We start from the raw sequence: 13,554 nt of genomic DNA on the forward strand, positions 1-13,554 counted from the left end.
AGTTTATTTTCTATTCTGAAAAAAATTCCTCAGCTTTATCTTCCAACCAATCTATTGAATGTTTAATATTCAGCATATTCCCATTCTCTAATTGTTCCTTCTTATAGCAGCTATTTCTTATTTCATGGACACAATATCTTCTTTTATCTTTCTGAAGGTATGAATTATAGATTGGTGGGTTTTTCTAAGTTTTCTTCTGTTCTCAGCATCACTGCATACAAATGTATACAGCAAAATAGAAACAGGCTCACAGACACAGAAAATAAAGTAGAGGTTACCAGTGGAGAGAGGGAAGGAGAGAAGGGCAAGATAAGGATAGAATTTTCAAGATTGCCTTAAGAAGGCAACACTTTATATTGTAATTTTGAGCCTATAGAGGCCAAAAATGTTAACAGAAACCTGTCAAAATGATTGCTATGTACTGACAACATTTTCAATAGTTGAACACAAAAGATTTTTTTTTGACTTGCCTAAGCTATGAATGCTAGGTACAAAGTTTCTTCTAGAAAAACTATCAGTTTAGTGAATTTTGGTTCTGCTAGGCTGGAAATGTTACATGCAAAGGTAGTGTGAAGACTTGCATTTGTTTAAATAGCTCCTTTAACAGTGAACAGTTTCTATTTCCACCTTAAATCAACAAGATGAATGAGTACATAGCGTTTGGAGAACATGGCAACCATTTGTCATGCTGGGAAGCTGTCCAAAACCTGTGTAAACGCTTCCTATATAGGGGGAAATTTCCATCTTTTAAATCCTGGGAGACTAAAATACATGAATGTGACCCAGTTTCCTCCAGTCAGATGCAAGATTTTTGATGCAGCAGAGAACAACAGGAAGAGCCACTCTGCCTCTGATGAGAGGTGGGGACTGGGAGGGGGAGAAAACTCTAGGGTGCTTTAAAGTTCTATTACTTGACCAGGGTGGTGGTTATATGGAAGCTTGCTATGTAATAATTCTTTTATGTTTTGTGCATTTTTTGCATGTGTCATTCTTTATTTTTATTTTTTTTATATATATGTTTACCTACTTTTCTTTTTTTTAAATTAATTAATTAATTAATTAATTAATTAATTTTTGACTGTGTTGGGTCTTCGTTTCTGTGCGAGGGCTTTCTCTAGTTGCGGCGAGTGGGGGCCACTCTTCATCGGTGGTGCACGGGCCTCTCACTATCGTGGCCTCTCTTGTTGCGGAGCACAGGCTCCAGACGCGCAGGCTCAGTAGTTGTGGCGCACGGGCCTAGTTGCTCCGCGGCATGTGGGATCTTACCAGACCAGGGCTCGAACCCGTGTTCCCTGCATTGGCAGGCAGATTCTCAACCACTGCGCCACCAGGGAAGCCCCATTCTTTATTTTTTTAATAAAGGTTTTAAAAACTCAATTGTGGCAAATATAGGGGAGAGACATGGAACTTCCAGAACGAGGCAGACAGAGGTCCTGGTATCCTGGTAGTCCTCCCGAGCCCTGCATCAGCAGTGTGAGTTGTAGGCCTCATGTTCAGTGCACTCCAGGGGAGCAATTCCTCAGGCAATTTGGGCATAGTTCTTGACATATAGCCTCCAAGACTGTTTCTCTGACTCTCCTAGTGTTCTGTGATCTACCAAATATCCTTTAATAAATACTCTTCCTGCTCTAACTAGCTAGAGAAAGTTCTTGCTTGTTGACTGATACAAGGAAATTCAGGTTCTTTTCAGGTCAGATCTTGACTTGACACTAAAAACACAGTCCTCAGGGCCACCAGAATGCTAGCTTGGTGGTCCCTCCAGACACTAGGGGTTCCTCTGTTTTACAATCAGAGCATACAGGGTTGAAACCACACATAGCATGCTCTGCTGCTTTTGAAACCATGGGTAATTATTAGTTAAATCCATTTCACCTGTAATCTGCCTTCACTAATCAAGGTCGTTTTAATTGTTGCTACTAAAGACTTGCAGGTCCTCCAAGCAGCGCCTGGCCTAAACAATACAATGTTTGTCTGAGTTCTTTTCCAAGAACTTGGAGTCAGCTGTGTCTAGCTCGAGTTGAGCGGCTAGGACTGGATAAGACCACCAACCCTCCAACTGGGCATGCACGAGTGTCCACTCAGTGACCTTTTGACAGCAGAGGGCTGAAAACTCCACCCTCACATCATGCTAAGCACCTCCATTTTTGAACATGCAGAGGCCTGTAGCTTAGCTACACCTGTGCAGAATGATGATTACTGCACCTTTTCCCTATTACCTTTCCCCACGCCCCCTCGCCTCAGACTGCCGTGCTTCTTTATTCTTTATCCCATAAATACCCCGAGCTCCTTGCCTCCAGGGAAGCAGATTTGAGACTTGTTCTCCCATCTCCTGCCTTGGCTGCCTTGTGAATAAACTCTCTCTTTGCTGCAAACCTTGGTGTCTCAGCATTTTGGCTTACAAAACTAACCTGGTTCACTAATACTTTCAATTGACTATTATTACCTGCTCTGAAAATCATCAATTTTTCTACATCAGTCTCCACTATTTTTCCTTTCCTTGCTGCTCCCTAGAAAATACATGTAGACACACATACACACCACCACCAGTGCAACCCAGGATACCCAGGAATGTGTAAAAGTCATGACATACTCATGTGACACTAGAAAGTAAGCTTCATGGGCAGAGATGTTTGTCTATTTTGTTCAGTGCTCCATCGCAGCATTTAGAATGGTGCCCAGCACATATTAAGTACCCAATAAATATCTGTAAAATGAGGGAATACCCTGCCCTAAAATGCATTCATCTGCTAGTTCATCCAACAAAGAACAGATGCTTATGGAGAGTGACAGGCTCGTGAAGGCACTGGTCTGGGTGTCGGACATGCCATGGTGATTAAGGCACAACTCTGCCCATGAACAGTTCAGAATGAGCTGCTTATTCCAGAAACATTGCTACCAGCCCTCAGAATATATTTTGTCCCCTCTATAAGCCCACTTGGAGCTTCTCTTTAAAGAAGATGTGGGACAGCGCAGATAGGAGGTTTTTTAAATCAAGAAGCAATATCTTCCCTCCGTGATCTCAGCTCCAGGCCACGCAGGAAGGAGCAACAATGCAGAAAGGCAGATTAAATATCCAGGTGTGCTGAATATTGGTCCATGCTACTGCCCTGACTTTGGTCCCAGTCTTTGGTCCATGCTAGTGCCCTGGCTCAATGGTTATGAACCAACTTTGACCCTGAATAAGGCAATATCAGGGTGGCGACTCATAATCAGATCTTATCACTCTCCCCAGGGGCTTTTCCTCGGACTTGGAATTAAGCCACTATCCGATCTGGCCCCTATGTGATCCTTACCCTAGATGATCTGGCCTTGCTTGCCTCCCACCACCCTGCAGTTGCCTCCCTCACCAACCCCACTGGCCTCCAGCACAAACTTGTCCCACCCTTGGTCTTTCCTCAATCATTCCCTCTTCTAGGAATGTTCTCTCCACTGACGTTGCACTTACTGGTTCTTTTTTTAATCACTGAAACTCAAATGTCACCTTCTTGGCCACCCAAACAAAGGTAGTCCTCCCACCATTTCTTTCACATTACCTCACTCACTGTGTGGTAATTTGGGATGCTTCCGTATCTGGCCTTTTTCTTGTGTTTAACATTCTTCCTCTATCCTTCTTCCCCCTTCTTCTCTCCCTCCCTATTCCCTTCTTTCCTTCCTTCTCTTTCTCTTTTTAGGTCCACCTTCTCCTCTAGATTCTTAGTTCCATGAAAGCAGGAGCTTGTGGATCCAATTCACCCGTGTGTCCCCAGTTTCTGAAACAACGCTTCACATACAACAAACATGCAATACACATTTGCTTAAAGGATACATTCATCTGCATCTTTAAAAGCTGAGGCTGACATCACTCCCTGCCAGGGTAAACTATTACCTGCCACTTGTTAAGCAATTTTGGCAGAATTTTCACAATTGCAGAGAAACCATGCTTAATAACAGCTTCCTGGGAAAAATGTGTGTTGGTATTATGGTTTGGGTCATCACTGGTGGAAAGGTTGTGAAAAGAAGTGGCCCAAACAAGAAGTGGCACGAAAAGATAACAGCTAAAATTCAAGATGATCAAGAAGTAAGTCAGCATTACATTGTTCAGAGCATCAAATGTATCCCTTGTTAATGTGAAAATTTAAGAAGTTCAATGTCCTTCATACACAGCTCAGGGAACAATCATCCAACAAATGTGCTCCCCTTTCTAATTGTTCTCCCACGCTCTACTGCACTTAACCCTCATAGCAGCCCTATGAGAAGAGCCTATTCTTTTTTCTTTTTAAAGTCTTAATCATGGCAACTTTAATTTATTTATTTATTTTTGGCTGTGTTGGGTCTTCGTTGCTGTGCACAGGCTTTCTCTAGTTGTGGCAAGTGGGGGCTACTCTTCATTGCAGTGCGTGGGCTTCTCATTGCGGTGGCTTCTCTTCTTGCAGAGCACGGGCTCTAGGCACATGGGCTTCAGTAGTTGTGGCACGTGGGCTTCAGTAGTTGTGGTACTTGGACTCAGTAGTTGTGGCTCACGGGATCTAGAGCGCAGGCTCAGTAGTTGTGGCGCGCAGGCTTAGTTGCTCTGTGGCATGTGGGATCTTCCCAGACCAGGGCTCGACCCATGTCCCCTGCATTGGCAGGTGGATTCTTAACCACTGCACCACCAGGGAAGTCCCTAGAAGGACCTATTCTTTATCCCCATTTTTCAGATGAAGAAACAGCTTAATGAAATCAGCAATTTGCTCAAAGATGCAGAGCCAAGTCTGCCTTCAGAGCAATTAGGAATTGTTACTGAGCTCAGAAATGAGCAACAATAATAATGCATGTGGGTTAAGAGGAGTCCTTGGGGACATTTTAAAAATTGCTTATGTGTGTGTGTGTGTGTGTGTGTGTGTGTTTCACAGCACAACTCTAGGAAAACATTCCAAGCCACACCAAGGTCAGAAGATATGACTCTGTTCCTAGCTCTACAGCGGACCAGCTGTGACAGTGACTGAGTCACTGAAGATTGAAAGACTACAGACACTAGGAAAGAGTCTATTTGGCTCAAGATACTTTCCAGCAAAATGATGAATATAACAGCTCTTGGTGCATTCCTGGTTGATTTTAAAACATCAGCCTAATCAAACCAACAATAGCTAAGCGAGAGGGAAAAAGAGTCTGAGATACTTACAGATGATGTAAGAAACATTTAATGACTATGTGGCAGAAAAATAGCTCATATCAGGAAATTTTTAAGACACTGTTTGGAATACATGGTCCATTTCCATGTATGAGAGGTATGGATTCACTGTGACCTGAAAAAGCACAGGCACATTTTTAAAGCCATGTACCCAATTTTGTATATTTTCTATATTTTATCTTAAAGAAAGTCCCCACAAAATCCAATCAGTCTGTGCATGCCCCACATGGGAAGAAGAGCTAAAAGTGCAATAGCCCTGAGAAAGCTAACAAAATTAGCCCTGCTGAGCGACTGTGCCTTTACGTTCCAAATCTACTTAATTGTCTTCAGTCATGTTTAGAGTTAGGCTGGGTTGATGGGTTGGTTGGTGTGTTTATTAATTAAGCATAACACAAAAATGTGTTTTTAGAGGCTAATTTAGGAGATCATCAAAATGGATTTCAATAGGACAAAAGTGATACTGTACTTTCATTTTAGCTATTAAAGCAATGAATTTGAATATGCTGTCAATCTCAGTTCATCCCCCAGGATTTTGTGATTTGAATTGTATCTCACATAAAATAAATTCCATTCCTTTTTTTATTCTGTGACTTGGCAATAAATAATAGAGAAGACTTAAAAGAAACACTATTGCATTATTAAAGTTATTCTAACCGAGGCCATTTTGCAAAGAATTTTTTAAATGTTAAGTAATGTTCACACCTAGTTATAAAGGCAATGGATACAGAGCATTCGCATTCTAATTGTTCCCAGAATGACGTGTACAACACTGAGCAGGACACACAAAAAATGACAAGAGAATATTCGCCTTGCCAGTCAGATTAGTAAAAATAGCACGTCCAAAGGGTCATCACATCCATCAAAATAATTAATTAATAACATTAAAGTTTATATTTCCTGAAAGCTTCTGCTGAAGTCAGAGAGTCATCAGAGCTTTATTCCCAGAACACTGGAACAGGGAACTTTGTTTTCCTTCTGGCCAGGCTAAATTGGGGAGTTCTCAGGATCTTAGATTCATGGGTTGCTTTTGTGGGAGCTTAAGAAAGAGAAAAAAGAAAACATACCCTGTGCTCCCAGTACTTTTTCAATTTTTCTATTTCTTCTTAAAACCTGAGTGCTGTGTGCATGTGTGTGTGTGTGTGTGTGTGTGCACACGTGCGTGTGGTGGTTGTGGGGTGGGTGGGATGTTCTATTTGAAGCACAATTTTAATCCCAGATCTCGGTAAGAACTGCCTCATCTCCACCTAATCAAGATCTACATCACACTGCTTCCCTCCCTCCACTTCGCCACTCTGCAACAAACCCTCCCCCATGCACACCTCACACTGTCTGTGGTTTATCTCTTCTGACCAAAAATGGATCCTAATGGGGGAGGAGGATGAAGAGAGAAAGATATATAAGAAATGCTACCACCATGACCATAACCACCAACCAACAGTTGATGCTCCTCATGGCCCACCCCCGATCCTGGGGAGAAAGGCACCCCCAGAGGTAGAGTTGGAGAACATTATCCCTTATTATTATAGATGCAAAAGCCCTTAAAAATATTAGCAAACAGAATTTAGCAACATATAAAAATAATCTACACCATGACCAAGTTGGGTTTCTTCCAGGGAAGCAAGCTAGTTCGACGTATGAAAAGCAATCAATTAACCATATTAAGAGGTTAAAGAAGAAGGAAAAAAATCACATGATGTTATCAGTTGATGCAGAAAAATTATTTGACAAATTCAAAAATCATTTGCTCATTCATGATGTTAAGAAAAAACTCTTAGAAAAAATAGGAGTAGAGAACTTCCTCAACTTGATAAAGAGCATCTATAAAAAATCTACAGCTAACATCATACTTAATAGCGAAAGACTGAGTGCTTTTTCCCTAAAATCAGGAACTAGGCCAGAATGCTCACTGTCATCACTCTTATTCAACATGATGCTAAATTTCTACTTAGTGCATTAAGATAAGAAAAGGAAGTCAGATGTATACAGAACAAAGAAGAAATAAAACTGTTCCTATTTGCAGATGACATATGCAGAAAATCCCAAGGAACCTACAACAACAACAAAACCTCCTAGAATTAATAAGTGAGTTCAGCAAGGTTGTAGGATACAAGGTAAACATATAAAAATCAATTGTATTGCTATACACTAGGAATTAACACACAGACACCAGCATGTATAATCACAAAAAAAAAAAGAAGAAGAAGAAATACTTAGGTGTAAATCTAACAAAACATGTGTAAGACTTGTATGCTGAAAACTGCACAATGCTGATGAAAGAAGTCAAGGAAATTCAAATAAACAAAGAGAAATACTGTGTTCATGGATAGGAAGAGTCACTATAGTAAAGACGTCAATTCTCCCAAATTAATGTTTAATAAAATTTCTTTTTTTTTTTAATTTTTAAGAACATTTTATTATAGAAAACAATAAAAACAATAAAATATAAACAAAAATAGCAGTATAATGAACTCTTCTGTATCCATTATCCAGGTTCAACTCATAGTTAATCTTTTTTTTTTTATTTCTGAGATATACATTTTAAAGTAATAACTAGAATTATGACTTATAACATTATACCAGAACATATAAGATTTTTAGAAATTTCATGTAATGTCTGAAACATTTATATTAACATATTTCCATACAAATAACCCAATGAAAGTTTAGTATTAGTTGTTTTGTTTGTTTCTTTGTATTTATACTGCAGGTTCTTGTTAGTCATCAATTTTATACACATCAGTGTATACATGTCAATCCCAATCGCCCAATTCAGCACACCACCATCCCCACCCCACCGCAGTTTTCCCCCCTTGGTGTCCATATATCTGTTCTCTACATCTGTGTCTCAAATTGTGCCCTGCAAACTGGCTCATCTGTACCATTTTTCTAGGTTCCACATACATGCGTTAATATACGATATTTGTTTTTCTCTTTCTGACTTACTTCACTCTGTATGACAGTCTCTAGATCTATCCACGTCTCAGGAAATGACCCAATTTCGTTCCTTGTTATGGTTGAGTAATATTCCATTGTATATATGTACCACATCTTCTTTAACAATTCGTCTGTCGATGGGCATTTAGGTTGATTCCATGACCTGGCTATTGTAAATAGTGCTGCAATGAACATTCAGGTGCATGTGTTTTTTTGAATTATGGTTTTCTCTGGGTATACGCCCAGTAGTGGGATTGCTGGATCATATGGTAATTCTATTTTCAGTTTCTTAAGGAAACTCCATACTGTTCTCCATAGTGGCTGTATCAATTTACATTCCCACCAACAGTGCAAGAGGGTTCCCTTTTCTCCACACCCTCTCCAGCATTTGTTGTTTGTAGATTTTCTGATGATGCCCATTCTAATTGGTGTGAGGTGATACCTCATTGTAGTTTTGATTTGCATTTCTCTAATAATTAGTGATGTTGAGCAGATTTTCATGTGCTTCTTGGCCATCTGTATGTATTCTTTGGAGAAATGTCTATTTAGGTCTTCTGCCCATTTTTGCATTGGGTGGTTTGTTTCTTTAATATTGAGCTGAATGAGCTGTTTATATATTTTGGAGATAAATCCTTTGTCAGTTGACACGTTTCCAAATATATTCTCCCATTCTGAGGGTTGTCTTTTTGTCTTGTTTATGGTTTCCTTTGCTGTGCAAAAGCTTTGAAGTTTCATTAGGTCCCATTTCTTTATTTTTGTTTTTATTTCCATTACTCTAGGAGGTGGATCAAAAAAGATCTTGCTGTGATTTATGTCAAAGAGTGTTCTGCCTATGTTTTCCTCTAAGAGTTTTATAGTGTCTGGTCTTACATTTAGGTCTTGAATCCATTTTGAGTTTATTTTTGTGTATGGTGTTAGGGAGTGTTCTAATTTCATTTTTTAACATGTAGCAGTCCAGTTTTCCCAGCACCACTTATTGAAGAGACTGTCTTTTCTCCATTGTATATCTTTGCCTCCTTTGTCATAGATTAGTTGACCATAGGTGCGTGGGTTTATCTCTGGGATTTCTATCTTGTTCCATTGATCTATGTTTCTGTTTTTGTGCCAGTACCATACTGTCTTGATTACTGTAGCTTTGTAGTATAGTCTGAAGTCAGGGAGTCTGATTCCTCCAGCTCCGTTTTTTTCCCTCAAGACTGCTTTGGCTATTCGGGGTCTTTTGTGTCTCCACACAAATTTTAAGATGATTTGTTCTAGTTCCATAAAAAATGCCATTGGTAATTTGATAGGGATTGCATTGAATCTGTAGATTGCTTTGGGTAGTATAGTCATTTTCACAATATTGATTCTTCCAACCCAAGAACATGGTATATCTCTCCACCTGTTGGTATCTTTAATTTCTTTCATCAGTGTCTTATAGTTTTCTGCATACAGGTCTTTTGTCTCCCTAGGTAGGTTTATTCCTAGGTATTTTATTCTTTTTGTTGCAATGGTAAGTGGGAGTGTTTCCATAATTCCTCTTTCAGATTTTTCATCACTGGTGTATAGGAATGCAAGAGATTTCTGTGCATTAATTTTCTATCCTGCAACATTACCAAATTCATTGATTAGCTCTAGTAGTTTTCTGGTGGCAGTTTTAGGATTCTCTATGTATAGTATCATGTCATTTGCAAACAGTGACAGTTTTACTTCTTCTTTTCCAATTTGTATTCCTTTTATTTCTTTTTCTTCTCTGATTGTCGTGACTAGGACTTCCAAAACTATGTTGAACAATAGTGGTGAGAGTGGACATCCTTGTCTCATTCCTGATCTTAGAGGAAATGCTTCCAGTTTTTCACCATTGAGAATGATGTTCACTGTGGGTTTGTTGTATATGGCCTTTATTATGTTGAGGAAAGTTCCCTCCATGCCCACTTTCTGGAGAGTTTTATCATAAATGGGTGTTGAATTTTGTCAAAAGCTTTTTCTCCATCTATTGAGATGATCATATGGTTTTTATTCTTCAATTTGTTAATATGGTGTATCACATTGATTGATTTACTTATATTGAAGAATGCTTGCATTCCTGGGATAAACACCACTTGGTCATGGTGTATGATCCTTTTAATGTGCTGTTGGATTCTATTTGCTAGTATTTTGTTGAGGATTTTTGCATCTATGTTTATCAGATATTGGCCTGTAGTTTTCTTTTTTTGTGACATCTTTGTCTGGTTTTGGTATCAGGGTGATGGTGGCCTCATAGAATGAGTTTGGGAGTGTTCCTTCCTCGGCAATTTTTTGGAAGAGTTTGAGAAGGATGGGTGTTAGCTCTTCTCTAAATGTTTGATAGAATTCACCTGTGAAGCCATCTGGTCCTGGACTTTTGTTTGTTGGAAGATTTTTAATCACAGTTTCAATTTCATTACTTGTGATTGGTCTGTTCATATTTTCTGTTTCTTCCTGATTCAGTCTTGGAAGGTTATACCTTTCTAAGAATTTGTCCAATTCTTCCAGGTTGTCCATTTTATTGGCATAGAGTTGCTTGTAGTAGTCTCTTAGGATGTTTTGTATTTCTGCGGTGTCTGTTGTAACTTCTCCTTTTTCATTTCTAATTTTATTGATTTGAGTCCTCTCCCTCTTTTTCTTGATGAGTCTGGCTAATGGCTTATCAATTTTGTTTATCTTCTCAAAGAACCAGCTTTTAGTTTTATTGATCTTTGCTATTGTTTTCTTTGTTTCTATTTCATTTATTTCTGCTCTGATCTTTATGACTTCTTTCCTTCTGCTAACTTTGGGTTTTGTTTGTTCTTCTTTCTCTAGTTCCTTTAGGTGTAAGGTTAGATTGCTTACTTGAGATTTTTCTTGTTTCTTTAGGTAGGCTTATATAGCTATAAACTTCCCTCTTAGAACTGCTTTTGCTGCATCCCATAGGTTTTGGATCGTCGTGTGTTCATTGTCATTTGTGTCTAGGTATTTTTTGATTTCCTCTTTGATTTCTTCAGTGATCTCTTGGTTATTTAGTAACGTATTGTTTAGCCTCCATGTATTTGTGTTTTTTATGTTTTTTTCCCTGTAATTGATTTCTAATCTCATAGCGTTGTGGTCAGAAAAGATGCTTGATATGATTTCAATTTTCTTAAATTTACTGAGGCTTGATTTGCAACCCAAGATGTGATCTATCCTGGAGAATGTTCTGTGGACACTTGAGAAGAAAGTGTAATCTGCTGTTTTTGGATGGAATGTCCTATAAATATCAATTAAATCTATCTGGTCTATTGTGTCATTTAAAGCTTCTGTTTCCTTATTTATTTTCATTTTGGATGATCTGTCCATTGGTGTAAGTGAGGTGTTAAAGTCCCCCACTATTATTGTGTTACTGTCGCTTTCCTCTTTTATAGCTGTTAGCAGTTGCTTTATGTATTGAGGTGCTTCTATGTTGGGTGCATATATATTTATAATTGTTATATCTTCTTCTTGGATTGATCCCTTGATTATTATGTAGTGTCCTTCCTTGTCTCTTGTAACATTCTTTATTTTAAAGTCTATTTTATCTGATATGATTATAGCTACTCCAGCTTTCTTTTGATTTCCATTTGCATGGAATATCGTTTTCCATCCCCTCACTTTCAGTCTGTATGTGTCCCTAGGTCTGAAGTGGGTCTCTTGTAGAGAGCATATAAATGGGTCTTGTCTTTGTATCCATTCAGCAAGCCTGTGTCCTTTGGTTGGAGCATTTAATCCATTCCCGTTTAAGGTAATTATTGATATGTATGTTCCTATGACCATTTTCTTAATTGTTTTGGGTTTGTTTTTGTAGGTCCTTTTCTTCTCTTGTGTTTCCCACTTAGAGAAGTTCCTTTAGCATTTGTTGTAGAGCTGGTTTGGTGGTGCTGAATTCTCTTAGCTTTTGCTTGTCTGGAAAGCTTTTGATTTCTCCATCGAATCTGAATGAGATCCTTGCCGGGTAGAGTAATCTTGGTTGTAGCTTCTTCCCTTTCATCACTTTAAGTATATCATGCCACCCCCTTCTGGCTTGTAGAGTTTCTGCTGAGAAATCAGCTGTTAACCTTATGGGAGTTCCCTTCTATGTTATTTGTCATTTTTTCCCTTGCTGCTTTCAATAATTTTTCTTTGTCTTTAATTTTTGCCAATTTGATTACTATGTGTCTCGGCGTGGTTCTCCTTGGGTTTATCCTGTATGGGACTCTCTGCACTTCCTGGACTTGGGTGGCTCTTTCCTTTCCCATGTTAGGGAAGTTTTCGATTATAATCCTTCAAATATTTTCTCTGGTCCTTTCTCTCTCTCTTCTCCTTCTGGGACCCCTATAATGCAAATGTTGTTGCGTTTAATGTTGTCCCAGAGGTCTCTTAGGCTGTCTTCATTTCTTTTCATTCTTTTTTCTTTAGTCTGTTCCACAGCAGTGAGTTCCACCATTCTGTCTTCCAGGTCACTTATCCGTTCTTCTGCCTCAGTTATTCTGCTATTGATTCCTTCTAGTGTAGTTTTCATTTCAGTTATTGTATTGTTCATCTCTGTTTGTTTGTTCTTTAATTCTTCTAGGTCTTTGTTAAACATTTCTTGCATCTTCTCGATCTTTGCCTCCATTCTTATTCCGAGGTCCTGGATCATCTTCACTATCATTATTCTGAATTCTTTTTCTGGAAGGTTGCCTATCTCCACTTCATTTAGTTGTTTTTCTGGGGTTTTATCTTGTTCCTTCATCTGGTATGTAGCCCTCTGCCTTTTCATCTTGTCTATCTTTCTGTGAATGTGGTTTTTGTTCCACAGGCTGCAGGATTATAGTTTTCCTTGCTTCTGCTGTGTGCCCTCTGGTGGTTGAGGCTATCTAAGAGGCTTGATGGGAGGCTCTGGTGGTGGGTAGAGCTCTTAATCAAATCTCTATCAAAAATCTCAAAGAGAGTTTTGTAGATATAGGCAAGATTATCTTAACATGTATATGGTAAGGAAAATCACTAGAATAACTAAAGCAACTTTGAAAAAGAAGAATAAAGTGAGAGGAATCAGTCTATCCGATTTCAAGTCTTACTGTATAGCTACAATGGTCAAGACTGTGTGGTACTGAAGGATAAAAAACATAGATCAATAGAACAGAGTACAGGAGAACCTTCAAGATACCAGAGAAGTAAGACCTGGAGGTCACCTTATCACCACAGATACATAAAAAATACATCTACATGTGGAACAACTCCTACAGAACACCTACTGAATGCTGGCAGAAGACCTCAGACTTCCCAAAAGGCAAGAAAATCTCCATGTAACTGGGTGGGGCAAAAGAAAAAAGAAAAAAAAGAAGAGATAAAGGAATCGGGATGGGACCTGTGCCTTTGGGAGGGAGCTGAGAAGGAGGAAAAGTTTCTGCACATTAGGAAGCCCCTTCACTGGGGAGGATGGGGGCAGAGTTTCAGAGCCTCAGAGGAGAGCGCAGCAACAGGGGTGCAGAAGGCAAAGTGGAGAGATTCCCACACAGAGG

This window comes from Balaenoptera acutorostrata, chromosome 3, assembly GCF_949987535.1.
Source record: "Balaenoptera acutorostrata chromosome 3, mBalAcu1.1, whole genome shotgun sequence".
In the NCBI taxonomy this organism is placed as follows: domain Eukaryota; kingdom Metazoa; phylum Chordata; class Mammalia; order Artiodactyla; family Balaenopteridae; genus Balaenoptera; species Balaenoptera acutorostrata.